At 48.6% G+C, this 11,510-nt stretch overlaps 1 protein-coding gene across 2 annotated transcripts in view; it reads right to left on the reverse strand.

The window, feature by feature from the left end:
- CEBPG (CCAAT enhancer binding protein gamma) overlaps positions 1-11,180 on the reverse strand; it is an 80,787-nt gene extending 69,607 nt beyond the window's left edge. The window contains exon 1 of one of the 2 annotated variants that reach the window (XR_012234329.1): positions 10,709-11,180. The gene's annotated coding sequence lies outside the window, so the exon portion shown is untranslated. The remainder of the gene's footprint in view (positions 1-10,708) is intronic. The other variant, XM_073586703.1, reaches the window with a different exon arrangement.
- Between the last annotated feature and the right edge of the window lie 330 nt (positions 11,181-11,510).

The following is an 11,510-nucleotide window of genomic DNA, read 5'->3' on the forward strand; positions in this document are numbered from 1 at the left end:
AAATGATAAATGGAGTTGGTTCACTACAATACCCAGAAAGGTTATCAAAATTAGGTCTATTTACTCTAGAAAAGAGAAGACTTAAGGGAGACCTAATATATATGTACAAGTATATCAGAGGGCAAAACAGAGATCTCTCTCCAGTGAACTGTTTGTACCAAGGACTGTGACAAGAACAAGGGGGCATTCTCTTTGAATTAACTAGAAATTCAGGATTTTTTTTATACCATTTGATGCATAGTAAAATTAATAAAGCAGTTTTATTCTTCAGGTCAGTACGATTACAGCGTTACCCCAGTTATATATTTTTTATGTTTTGGCATTGTTGCACGAAACTTTATTCTGAGAGCTATAACTTTTTATTTTTCTGCTGACAAAGCTTTTTTTGATTTGTTTTTTTTGCAGGACAAAATGACGTTTTCAGCCGTACTATTTTTATTTACATTCATCTTTTGTTCGCATTTTATTGCACATTTTGTTCAGCGGTATGATGATAAACCATTGTTTTTTGCCTCTTTTATACTTTTTTATGGTGTTCACTGAAGGGGTTCATTAGTGGGTCAGTTTTATAGAGTGGGTGGTTTCGGAAATAGTGATAGCAACTGTGTGTACTTTATTTTTTTAGCTACATTTATTGGATTAATACATTTTTTAACTCTTTAACGACCCTAGCTTTTTTTGGTTTTGCGTTTTCCGCTTCCCTTCTTCCCAGAGCCATAACTTTTTTATTTTTCCGTCAATATGGCCATGTGAGGGCTTATTTTTTTGTGCGACAAGTTGTACTTTTGAACGACACTATTTGGTTTTACCATGTCATGTACTAGAAAACGGGGAAAAAATTCCAAGTGCGGTGAAATTGCAAAAAAATTGCAATCTCACACAGGCCTTTTGTTTGGCTTTTTCGCTAAGTTCACTAAAGGCTAAAACTGACCAGCGATTATGATTCTCCAGGTCATTACGAGTTCATAGACACCAAACATGTCTAGGTTCTTTTTTATCTAAGTGGTGAAAAAAAATTCCAAAGTTTGCTTAAAAAAAAAAAAAAAGGCCATTTTCCGATACCCGCAGCATCTCCATTTTTCGTGATCTCAGGTTGGGTGAGGGCTTATTTTTTGCGCGCCGAGCTGAGGTTTTTAAAGATACCATTTATGTGCAGATACGATCTTTTGATCGCCCGTTATTGCATTTTAATGCATTGTTGTGACAACAACAAAAAAAACGTAATTCTGGCGTTTCGATTTTTTTCTCGCAACGCCGTTTAGCGATCAGGTTTTTATTGATGGGGCGATTCTCAACGCAGTGATACCTAATATGTGTATGTTTGATTTTTTTTTTAGATTTTATTTTGAATGGGGCGAAAGGAAGGTGATTTAAACTTTTATTTATTTTTTTCATATTTTTTAAAACTTTCTTTTTTAGATTTTGGCATGCTTCAATAGCCTCCATAGGAGGCTAGAAGCATCCACAATTCGATCGGCTCTGCTACATATAGGCGATGAGCAGATCATGGTAACGCATCTAAGCTCTAGTTAAAGCCCACTATCAGCGTTTGACAGCGAGATTTAACTAGTTAATAGGCATGGGTGGATCGCGATTCCACCTGCGCCTATTGCGGACTCATGTCAGCTGTTGAAAACATTGTATTTTATTGGGGGGCTACATTATGCTCTATCGGACTACGGGCAGTGGATTATACTATATGGGACCTGCATTATAATGTATCGAGGACTAGGTGGAATGCATTATAATGTATGGAGGAACATGAGGAGTATTATACTATATGGAGGACTGAGGAGTGTATTATTCTATATGGGGGACTATGGGGAGTGCATTATATAATATGGAGGTTTGTGGTTCACATTATATTATATGGTGTGCATTATACTATGTGGAGATTTATGAAGAGTCTATTATACTATATTATACTATATGGAGGGCTATGAGGTGTGCATTATACTATATGGAGGGCTGGTGAGTGCATTATATTAAACAAGCAAAATGCTGACTGAGTGATTGGATTGTTTATGCTGAAACAAAAATCATTATTCTCAGCAGCACATCGCCTGGTGAAAACTACAGATGTGCTGCTGAAATCATCGAATGACTAACATTGTTGTTCACACTCGTTTAGCGACCTGAACTCCGCGCATGTAAATTCAACTAAAATGCTTCAGTATGATGTGCAATATATGAGTGTGTGGGGCACTATTTTAAACTTTGCCATGGCCCCACTTTGCCTTAAGCGGTTCACTGACAGGTCAGCCCATGAGACACTGCCAAAGGAGCAAAACTAAAGTGGAGGAGGGAGATGGAAGCAGGCACAAGATTCCCAGCCCCGCAGTGTGAATACTTCATAACACACTGCGGGGCGGGATCATCAGGGGACTCCAAAACACACAGGCTGGACAGCCTGATGTCAGTTCTCAGACATGCGCAGTGTGCATGCCCGAGAACTGTTGGAACAATGCAGGCGCCCTCCAGCATCCAACACAGGAGGAGGCGGTGCCGGACGCTACAGGGGGGTTGATGGACAGCTGGGAGGCGGCTTTTTTTTTTTTTTTTTTTTTTTACAATTTCGCTGTACTTGGAATTTTTACTGTTTTCCAGTACACGATATGGTGAAATCAATGGTGCTATTCAAAAGTACAACTCATCCCGCAAATATTAACAGAAAAATAAAATAAAGTTGTGGCTCTGGGAAGAAGAGGAGCAAAAAAATGGAAACGCAAAAACAAAAATACCCCTGGTCTTTGCCCTTAAGGGGTTAAATAGGTAAATTTTTTTGAATGTGGGCGCCAACTGAACTACATGACAGAAGTGTCAGAGTTCAGTCGTGTACCACATTATACAGCACATGGCATACATTCAAAAAATTACCCTATTTAAACGTCACCCCTGCATTCTCTGTATACATGTGGTCAATCATGAGGAAGAAGTAATTTTGTACTTGGAAAGCGTCGAATAAACCACTATCTTTTCACTAAGTATACTGGAGTATACGTCTCAGTTCATCTAGCAGTGGAGATCATCCACAAGTATCTCTTTATTTGATGTCTAATGGTCACTGACTGACCCGTGGATGCGCTGCAGCCAGTAGCGTAGCTACCAGGGAGGCAAAGGGTGCAGTGGCAGGGGCCTACCCGGAGCTACACTACCCTTAATTATATCAGCGTGCACAGCCAGCCGATATATAACGTATTTTTTCGGACTAGAAGACGCACCCCAAATTTTGGGGTGGAAAATAAGTTGGGGGTCCGTCTTATTGTCCCAATTTAAGGTATCTTACCTGAGGGCCAGCGGTGGTATACCAGGGTCACAGGAGGCATGGTCCATTTCTCAGGAGGCTGGCGGTGGCAGAAGTGGGGCAATGCTGCAGTCCCGGGGTGCGATGCTGCTGGTCCGGTGTTGGCGGTGAGGCAGAGCATGGAGCAGGGTCCCTTCCTCAGGATGCAGCAGCAGAAATGTGTGTATGCCGCGGCCCAGTGTCCATGGCGATCAGAGCCGAGTGCATCACCGGTTTCCCTGCGGCCATCTTCCTGAAACCGTGGGCCGCCAGAGGCTTCAGGAAAATGGCGCCAGAGGCCAGGCGTACGCAGATTGAGATCTCGGCGGCCATTTTCCTGAAGCAGAGTGCCGCTGAGATCTCAAACTGCGTACGCCCGGCCTCTGTTGGTCATTATCCTGAAGCCTCTGGCGGCAAACGGCTTCAGGAAGATGGCCGCAGGGAAACCGATGATGCACTCAGCTTTCTGCCGCCAGCATCCTGAGGAAGGGACCCTGCTCAGGTGCACGCTGCACCGCCCACTGCCGCAGCATAGCCACAGCTCTACCGCCGCCGGTTCCGCTGCAACACCACTGCCGCAACCCCCCAGTAAGCCTGCGTTCGCACTGTAAAACGCACCCTCCCTTTTCCTCCCAATTTTTTGTGGAAAAACGTACGTCTTATAGTCCGAAGAATACGAGTTAAGCTCCGTGATAGAGGAGGGAGACATGATCTTCCTGCACTACCGCCGGCAGTGGCTGGGGAGAGGCCGAAGAATACATGCCCCCAGGACGCTGGGTGCCGGCACAGTATCCGACAGCTGCCTCCAGTACATTGCAGGCACACCCACATTGCACGCTGTGTGACCGTGTCTGCTGCAGAGAAGTGAGGATGCCCGGCGCTGCTTCTTCCTTCCAAAGAGGTGCAGGACAGGACACAGTGGTGCTGTAATTAACAGCTCACACTTCTGCCAGTACCGGCTGGAGGTGTCTGCACTGTGCAGCGAGGAGGTGGCAGGACGAGGCTCCCCTCCTGATAAGACCCTGCCGGATTCTTGTGCTGTGACTGCGGTCTCCATCTGAGGCACAGCAGTTTTATTGCAGCTGCTTGAACTTCTAAACAGATTGGTGTCTGTCAGCGCAAGTTGCCGGAGCATCACCCGATCTGTAAAAAACTTCAGAGCAGCTGCCATAAATCTCATGGTGCCTCAGACAGACACAAAACTGGCTGCATGACCCCACAGGTGAGGAAATAGGTCTCTTTTCCAATATATATATATTAGTGATGCAGTTCTGTAGCCGGGGTCAAGGCCCTAAGGGTGAGTGCACACGTTGCGGATTCTGCTGCAGATTTTTCCACGCAGATTTGTCTAAATCCGCCAGTAAATCCGTAGGTCAAAAGACCTGCGGTTTATCTGCGGATTTATTGCAGATTAGCCAGCAGTTTTCCCCTGCGGTTTAACACCTGTCATGGAGCAGGTGCCAAACCGCTGCGGAATCCGCACAAAGAAGTGACATGCTGCAGATTTAAAACTGACAGGTACTGAGGGAAAGAAAGAAAGAAAACAGAGAAAGAGAGAAAAACCGGTCGGAAAATTCTGCATCGTGGGCATTGAGTTTTTCATTTTGCATTTACTTAAATGGTACTGTACACCGCAGCAGAAATTGCTGCAGATGCGCAGGGCCTAATCCGCTGACGGACTGCGTTAACGCTATAGCATAACGCAATCGCGTTATGCTATACCGCTAGCGCAGGTGCTTCATCTGCGCTAGCGGTGACGGACCCTCAGACGCTGCAGCCCACGTCCGAGGATCCATCACAGAATGACGGCGCATGCGTTGGCGATGCGCCCGATAATGGGGGTTAATGGCTGCGTTAACGGATTGCGTTACATCGCGTTATGTCGTGTTGCGTTAAACGGACTGCATTAACACAGTATGACCCCAGCCTTATAAAAAAAAACAAAAAAACTTGAGGATGAATATATATGATAAATAGCCAGACAGAAGAAAATAGAAACAGCAAGTAGGGGCGTATATAAAAAAAAAAAAAATCACATGAGTGCAGGACCCTGAACATATACTCAGTCTAGACAACGAGACCCCAAAGGGAGAGAACGGGAAGAAAAAAAGAGGGGACACTTTCTTCTTTAGAATGGTAATATTCTACCTCCTCCTCATTCTTCTGGTTCCCTCCTTTCCTTTTCCCTCTTTTGTTCAGACAAGAGTATTTCTTGTAGGGTTGCCTGGATACATTCAGGGAGCTATACCCATATGCTGGTCTCTATACACACCCACTGGCTGTTTCTATTTTCTTTAGCTCTTTGTCATATATATCAGGACTGTGAAAGTAGTAGCCCACAGAAAAGGACGGACAGAGACCAGAATCTAAGGTGTGGAATCTACAGCGGGGGGCATTATACAACGTGGGAGTTAATGCAAGGGCATAGCTCCCAACCGTCCCAATTCTCGCAGGACAGTCCTGTTTTTGACCATCCCACCCTCGGCCTGCCCGGGACTCCTATTTTTCCCGCACTGCACTGAGCCGCCACGCCCCCCATGCACGGACCCCCATCCTCGCCCTCCCAGAGAGACCCACCGCAGCCTGCAATGACGTCCTAGGCTGTTCTGTGGCTGTGCGCACACGACCTGTGATGAGGTCACAGGAGGTGAGGAGTCAGAGGTCACATGGTGTCTGCACTCTGCAGGACTCTGCTGTGCTGGTTGTCATGGTGCTGGATGAGGTGAAGTTGCTGTGTGGGGTCAGGAGGGGTTTACAGTGTGGATATAGCAGTGTGGATATAGCAGAGCTGTATGTGTACAAGGTGTACGGAGCGGAGCCGTGCGTGTACGAGGTGTACGGAGCGGAGCCGTGCGTGTACGAGGTGTACGGAGAGGAGCCGTGCGTGTACGAGGTGTACGGAGAGGAGCCGTGCATGTACGAGGTGTACGGAGCGGAGCCGTGCGTGTACGAGGTGTACGGAGAGGAGCCGCGCATGTACGAGGTGTACGGAGCGGAGCCGCGCGTGTACGCGCGTGTACGGAGCAGAGCCGCACGTGTACGAGGTGTACGGAGCCACGTGCATACGAGGTGTACGGAGCAGAGCTGCGTGTGTACGAGGTGTACGGAGCGGAGCCGCGTGTGTATGAGGTGTACGTGTATACGAGGTGTACGGAGCCGCGTGTGTACGAGGTGTACAGCACGGAGCCGCGTGTGTACGAGGTGTACAGAGCCGAGCGTGTACGAGGTGTACGGAGCCGAGCCGCGCGTGTACGAGGTGTACGGAGCCGAGCCGCGCGTGTACGAGGTGTACGGAGCCGAGCCGCGCGTGTACGAGGTGTACGGAGCCGAGCCGCGCGTGTACGAGGTGTACGGAGCCGAGCCGCGCGTGTACGAGGTGTACGGAGCCGAGCCGCGCGTGTACGAGGTGTACGGAGCAGGGCCGCGCGTGTACGAGGTGTACGGAGCAGGGCCGCGCGTGTACGAGGTGTACGGAGCAGGGCCGCGCGTGTACGAGGTGTACGAAGCGGAGTCGTGTGTGTACTTGGTGTACGTAGTGGAGCCGAGCCATGTGTGTATGGGGTGTGTGGAGCGGAGCCGTGTGTGTACAGAGTGGAGCCATATGTGTATGGGATGTACGGATCGGAGCCAAGTGTGTACGAGGCATACAAAGCAGGCTTTTCCCGCGGACACCTGAGAACGTGGCGGAGCCCAGAGGAGCACTTTAAAACTCGCACATGACGTTCCACCGGAAGTGATGTGCTGGAAGCTGTCCGGAAATTAGGTAATTTCATGAGGAGATTGTGACGGAGCCATGGAGGAACTTCAGAGAATGCTTCAGATCCATCACCATGTCCTCCTCAGACAGCGGGATCGCCTTGGAATCGGGGATGCCGGTCATGTGAGCGGATCATATGTCCTGCACCGGGAGGATCAGGTGGGCACTATAATGGGAGCCGGGCTGTTATAGTATCTTTATAGAATTTTTCTTTATTTCTTTCTCACTGTTTCTTTCTGTTCTTTTTCTCTCTCTGTCCTTTCTCTCTAATCTTTCTTTTTTTCTCTCTGTTCTTTCTTTCCCCTCTTCTTTCTGTTCTTTCTTTACTTCTTTCTCGCTCTCTGTTCTTTCTCTTTGTTCTTTCTTTTTCTATTCTTTCTTTCCCCTTTCTTGCTCTCTCTGTTCTTTCTTTCCCTCTCCGTTTTTTTTTCTGTCCCCCCTTTCTTTCTCTGTTCTTTCTTTCCCCTCTTTATCTCTCTGTTCTTTCCTTCTGTTCTTTCTTTCACCTTTTTTCTCTCTCTGTTCTTTCTTTCTCTCTAATCTTTCTTATTTTCATTCTCTATCTGTTCTTTCTTTCCCCTCTTTCTCTCTCTGTTCTGTATTTCTGTCCCCTCTTTCTTTCTCTCTGTTCTTTCTCTCTCTGCTTTCTTTCTTTTCCTCAGTACCTGTCAGTGTGCCCACAGTACCAGCCACTGTTCCCATAATGCCAACCACTGTGCCCTCAGTACCAGTCAGTGTGATCAGCAGTGCTAAATGGGTGCGGTTGGGTGTGGGTATGACTAGTTGCAAAATAGGTGTGGTCGGGGGGCGTGACCTACAATTGCCGCAACGTGCTGCGTGCGCCGCAGCCTTTGTCCATCTTTCCCTTCTTCAAAAGTTGGGAGGTATGCAAGGGCTGTTACACAGTTTGAAGGCTGTTGTCAGGCATCATACAGGGTAGGGGTCTATATACAGTGTGGGAGCTACTGTGGGGGTCATTATACAGTGTGGGGCCAGTGAGGACACATAGGAGACATTTCACTATGTAAGGGCACAGTGGTGGCATTATTATGTGGGGCAATAAGAGGAACACTGCCTTTGTACCACACAGCAGGTGCAGTATTAGGGCACATGCTCACTTGCGAGAGACTCGCATGATTATCGTGCGAGTCTCTCACATGATAACCTGGAACAGCCGCCGGGACCAGAACGGGTGGCTACATGTATTCCTATGCAGCCATACGCTCCGGTCCGAGTGCTGGCGGCAGTTTTGGGTGTTCATGCGAGAGACTCGCACGAGAATAGTGAGTATGAGCCCTTAGGGACACAACAGCAGAGGCTCAGTATTGGGTATCAGCAGAATGAGGAGTTTGTGCAGGTTGGGAATAGATGGGGACATGACTGGAAATGTGAGAAGTCAGATGTGTCTTTGCTGTAATCTGTGCAGCTAATTCCTGGCTGGAGAAGTCGTCATGTCGGTCTGGGCCACAATGAAAAGACAGGAAAAGTGAACGGCTCTATCAGAAAGATCGTCAGCTGTAAGTCACCATCTGTAACTGTGCTGTAATCACTTATATGCTTTGTAGGACTGGTATCTACCCCCCCCCCCACCCCCCGAGTTGAACCCCTAGCTACGCCTCTGGCTGCAGCTCATGCTCACATTCCATGCTTTTTCTACGGATACATCAGGTTGGTTTAATCTAAGGAAAATCTTGCTGTGTATATCGGATAAGACCCTATTTGCGCTGATTTCTCCAACAGTCCCTTGATTAATTTTAAACTATAGGAAACTGAAAATCGTTTTGTAAATGATTAAAAGGGGTCATCCACTACTAGGACAACTCCTTCATGATCAAAATGTTTGGCCCCAATAAAATAATAACGCTTTTACTGCCCTCTGATGCCAGCGCTATTCCAGCTGAGTGGGCACACGTGGTCCCAGGGCTACCGTGCGGATGTTGTGCCGCTAGAGCCCAATGTGCAGCTGATCTTTCGCTTCCTCTTCATGTTCAATTTGACAGGAGATGGGGACAGTGACGCCGGCAATGACTGGGCGCCGGCGTCACAACAGCACAGGGGCCCTGGGGAGAGCGAGTGCCGACACCGTGGTAACGGCACCAGCACAGGAGGGGAGAAGAAGCCTTTTTATATTATTTTATGGAGGCCAAGCAAGGGGTATGACAAGAAGTTGTCCAAGTAGTGGACAACGTCTTCAAATAGCTGCTGTAAGAAAAAATACATTATATATTAGTGTATGTAATTTTTTTTTTATATGGATTGCACACGGATGACAGGTGAGAAAACAAAATGTCTTTATAGACAAAGATAAAAAAGTTGCACTTTTCCGGATAATTATACAGCTTCTTCCATGCTGTCGTTTGACCCTTGTCTCTGCTGCAGATCTATTACATTTCTACATGCGGAGTTCTGTATTACGCGGTCCACATCACTGGTTGGCAGATTTCTAGGTACACTGTGCATAGGCAGAAATCAGTGCTGGGGGAGGAGAGCTATACAAAAGTCCTGAATACAGCATTCATACCCGCAGCACTACACACCTCAGAATCAGTGACTCTAGCCTTACATCATGATGTCCACTACTAGACTGTAAGACCCTGGTCACAGGCTCCTTTGAGCAGGCTTTGTGACCTGAAATATACAGACTGGCGACGTGTACGTGTTCTGTCCATTCTGGCAGAGCTGCCAAGGTCGCAACATTTTTCTGCACATCTACATGTTGCACAAAAATGACGAAACCTTCCAAACGCATGTTCCTCCAATTTATTTGTAATTTTTTGAGTGGTAAAAGCGTTGATGAATCAGGGTGTGATGTCTTATCCCAAGAGACCACCACCAATGGTGAGAACAAAGGCTGAAAGGAATGCCCCAGCCCACATGGCTAGGACTAGGAGGAATGCCCCAGCCCTCATGGCTAGGAATGGGAGGAATGCCCCAGCACTCATGGCTGAAAGCAATGCCCCAGCCCTCGTGGCTAGGAGGAATGCCCCAGCCCTCGTGGCTAGGAGGAATGCCCCAGCCCTCGTGGTTGAAGGCAATGCCCCAGCCTTCGTGGCTAGGAGGAATGCCCCAGCCCTCGTGGCTAGGAGGAATGCCCCAGCCCTCGTGGCTAGGAGGAATGCCCCAGCCCTCGTGGCTTGGAGGAATGCCCCAGCCCTCGTGGCTTGGAGGAATGCCCCAGCCCTCGTGGTTGAAGGCAATGCCCCAGCCTTCGTGGCTAGGAGGAATGCCCCAGCCCTCGTGGCTAGGAGGAATGCCCCAGCCCTCGTGGCTGAAAGCAATGCCCCAGCCCTCGTGGGTGGAGGGGCCACTTCCTATTCCTGAAGTTCAGCCCAGGGTCCCTTTAAGAGGAGGCGGGTTGTCTTGCTCACAGACTCCAAAAACGAAAACTTCTTTTCCTAGTCCAGGACATGTATGGCAGCGATAGGAGGGATGATGGGGGTGGGAACTGACAAGTTACAGCAGAGGACTGGCAGAACAAAAACAGCGCTGTATGGGGGAAGGTGAGGTGACCAGGCTGGTGAAAGTAAGTCACCGTCACTGACACAACATGCCCGCTGCTCCAGAAACCCCAGAACACGACTACCCCCACAGGCGGCCGGGAGCCCCCGTGACTCCACTTCCCCACAGTGAGTCCGGCATACCGCAGCGGTTCTCACACAGTGTGTTACCTGACAGTCGGGCGCTGGACACACTCTGCCGCACTTCTCGCCACTTTCGCCCCTTTCGCCCCTTTCGCCCCGATTTCCTTACAGACAAAGCCGCGTTGCGAAATCTCCCAGGTCTTTCTCCTGCTTATTCTAAGCAGCATGATGCAATCGGGTGAGTGACATGCCCCCTAGCCAATCAGAGCCTGATGTGTACACAGCTTATGTTACACAGGCCGCAGCGAATCGTCAGGCGGAGGAACAGTGGGAAACAAGCTGCGGGCTGATGTCACGTCACGGCCACTTCACGGTTTCTATTCCCCAGTGACTTTTGGCGCCCGCCTTTCCCACCAGAAGCCCGAGGCTGAGCCCTCTGACTGGGTGGGTTTTTCTCTCTCCTTACGCTCTATTCCTCCACAGTTTATGAGGTAACAGGTTCTGGTTCTGATCAGGACTTGTCGCAGCCCTGATGATAGAACTGTGCATCTGCAACAAAGGGCTCATTCCGAATTGTGAGGAAGTCAAACGCATGCAATCCGTTTAACCCCTTAGTGACGGAGCCCTTTTGCATGTTAACTCCCGGGCCAATTTTTACAATTCTGACCACTGTCATTTTATGAGGTAATAACTCTGGAACGCTTCCATGGATCCCGCTGATTCTTAGGCCATGTGCACACGCTGCGGATTCACCTGCGGGTTTTTTCCTGTGGAAACGCAGGTAAAACCGCAGGTAAAGTGACCTGCGGTTTCACACCTCTACTATGTTAAAGGTGTGAAACCGCAGCAGAATCCGCAGAAACAATTGACATGCTGCGGAAAAAAAAAC

This window comes from Dendrobates tinctorius, unplaced genomic scaffold (assembly GCF_039654945.1).
Source record: "Dendrobates tinctorius isolate UK_male_01 unplaced genomic scaffold, ASM3965494v1 ptg000094l, whole genome shotgun sequence".
NCBI classification, from domain to species: Eukaryota; Metazoa; Chordata; class Amphibia; order Anura; family Dendrobatidae; genus Dendrobates; species Dendrobates tinctorius.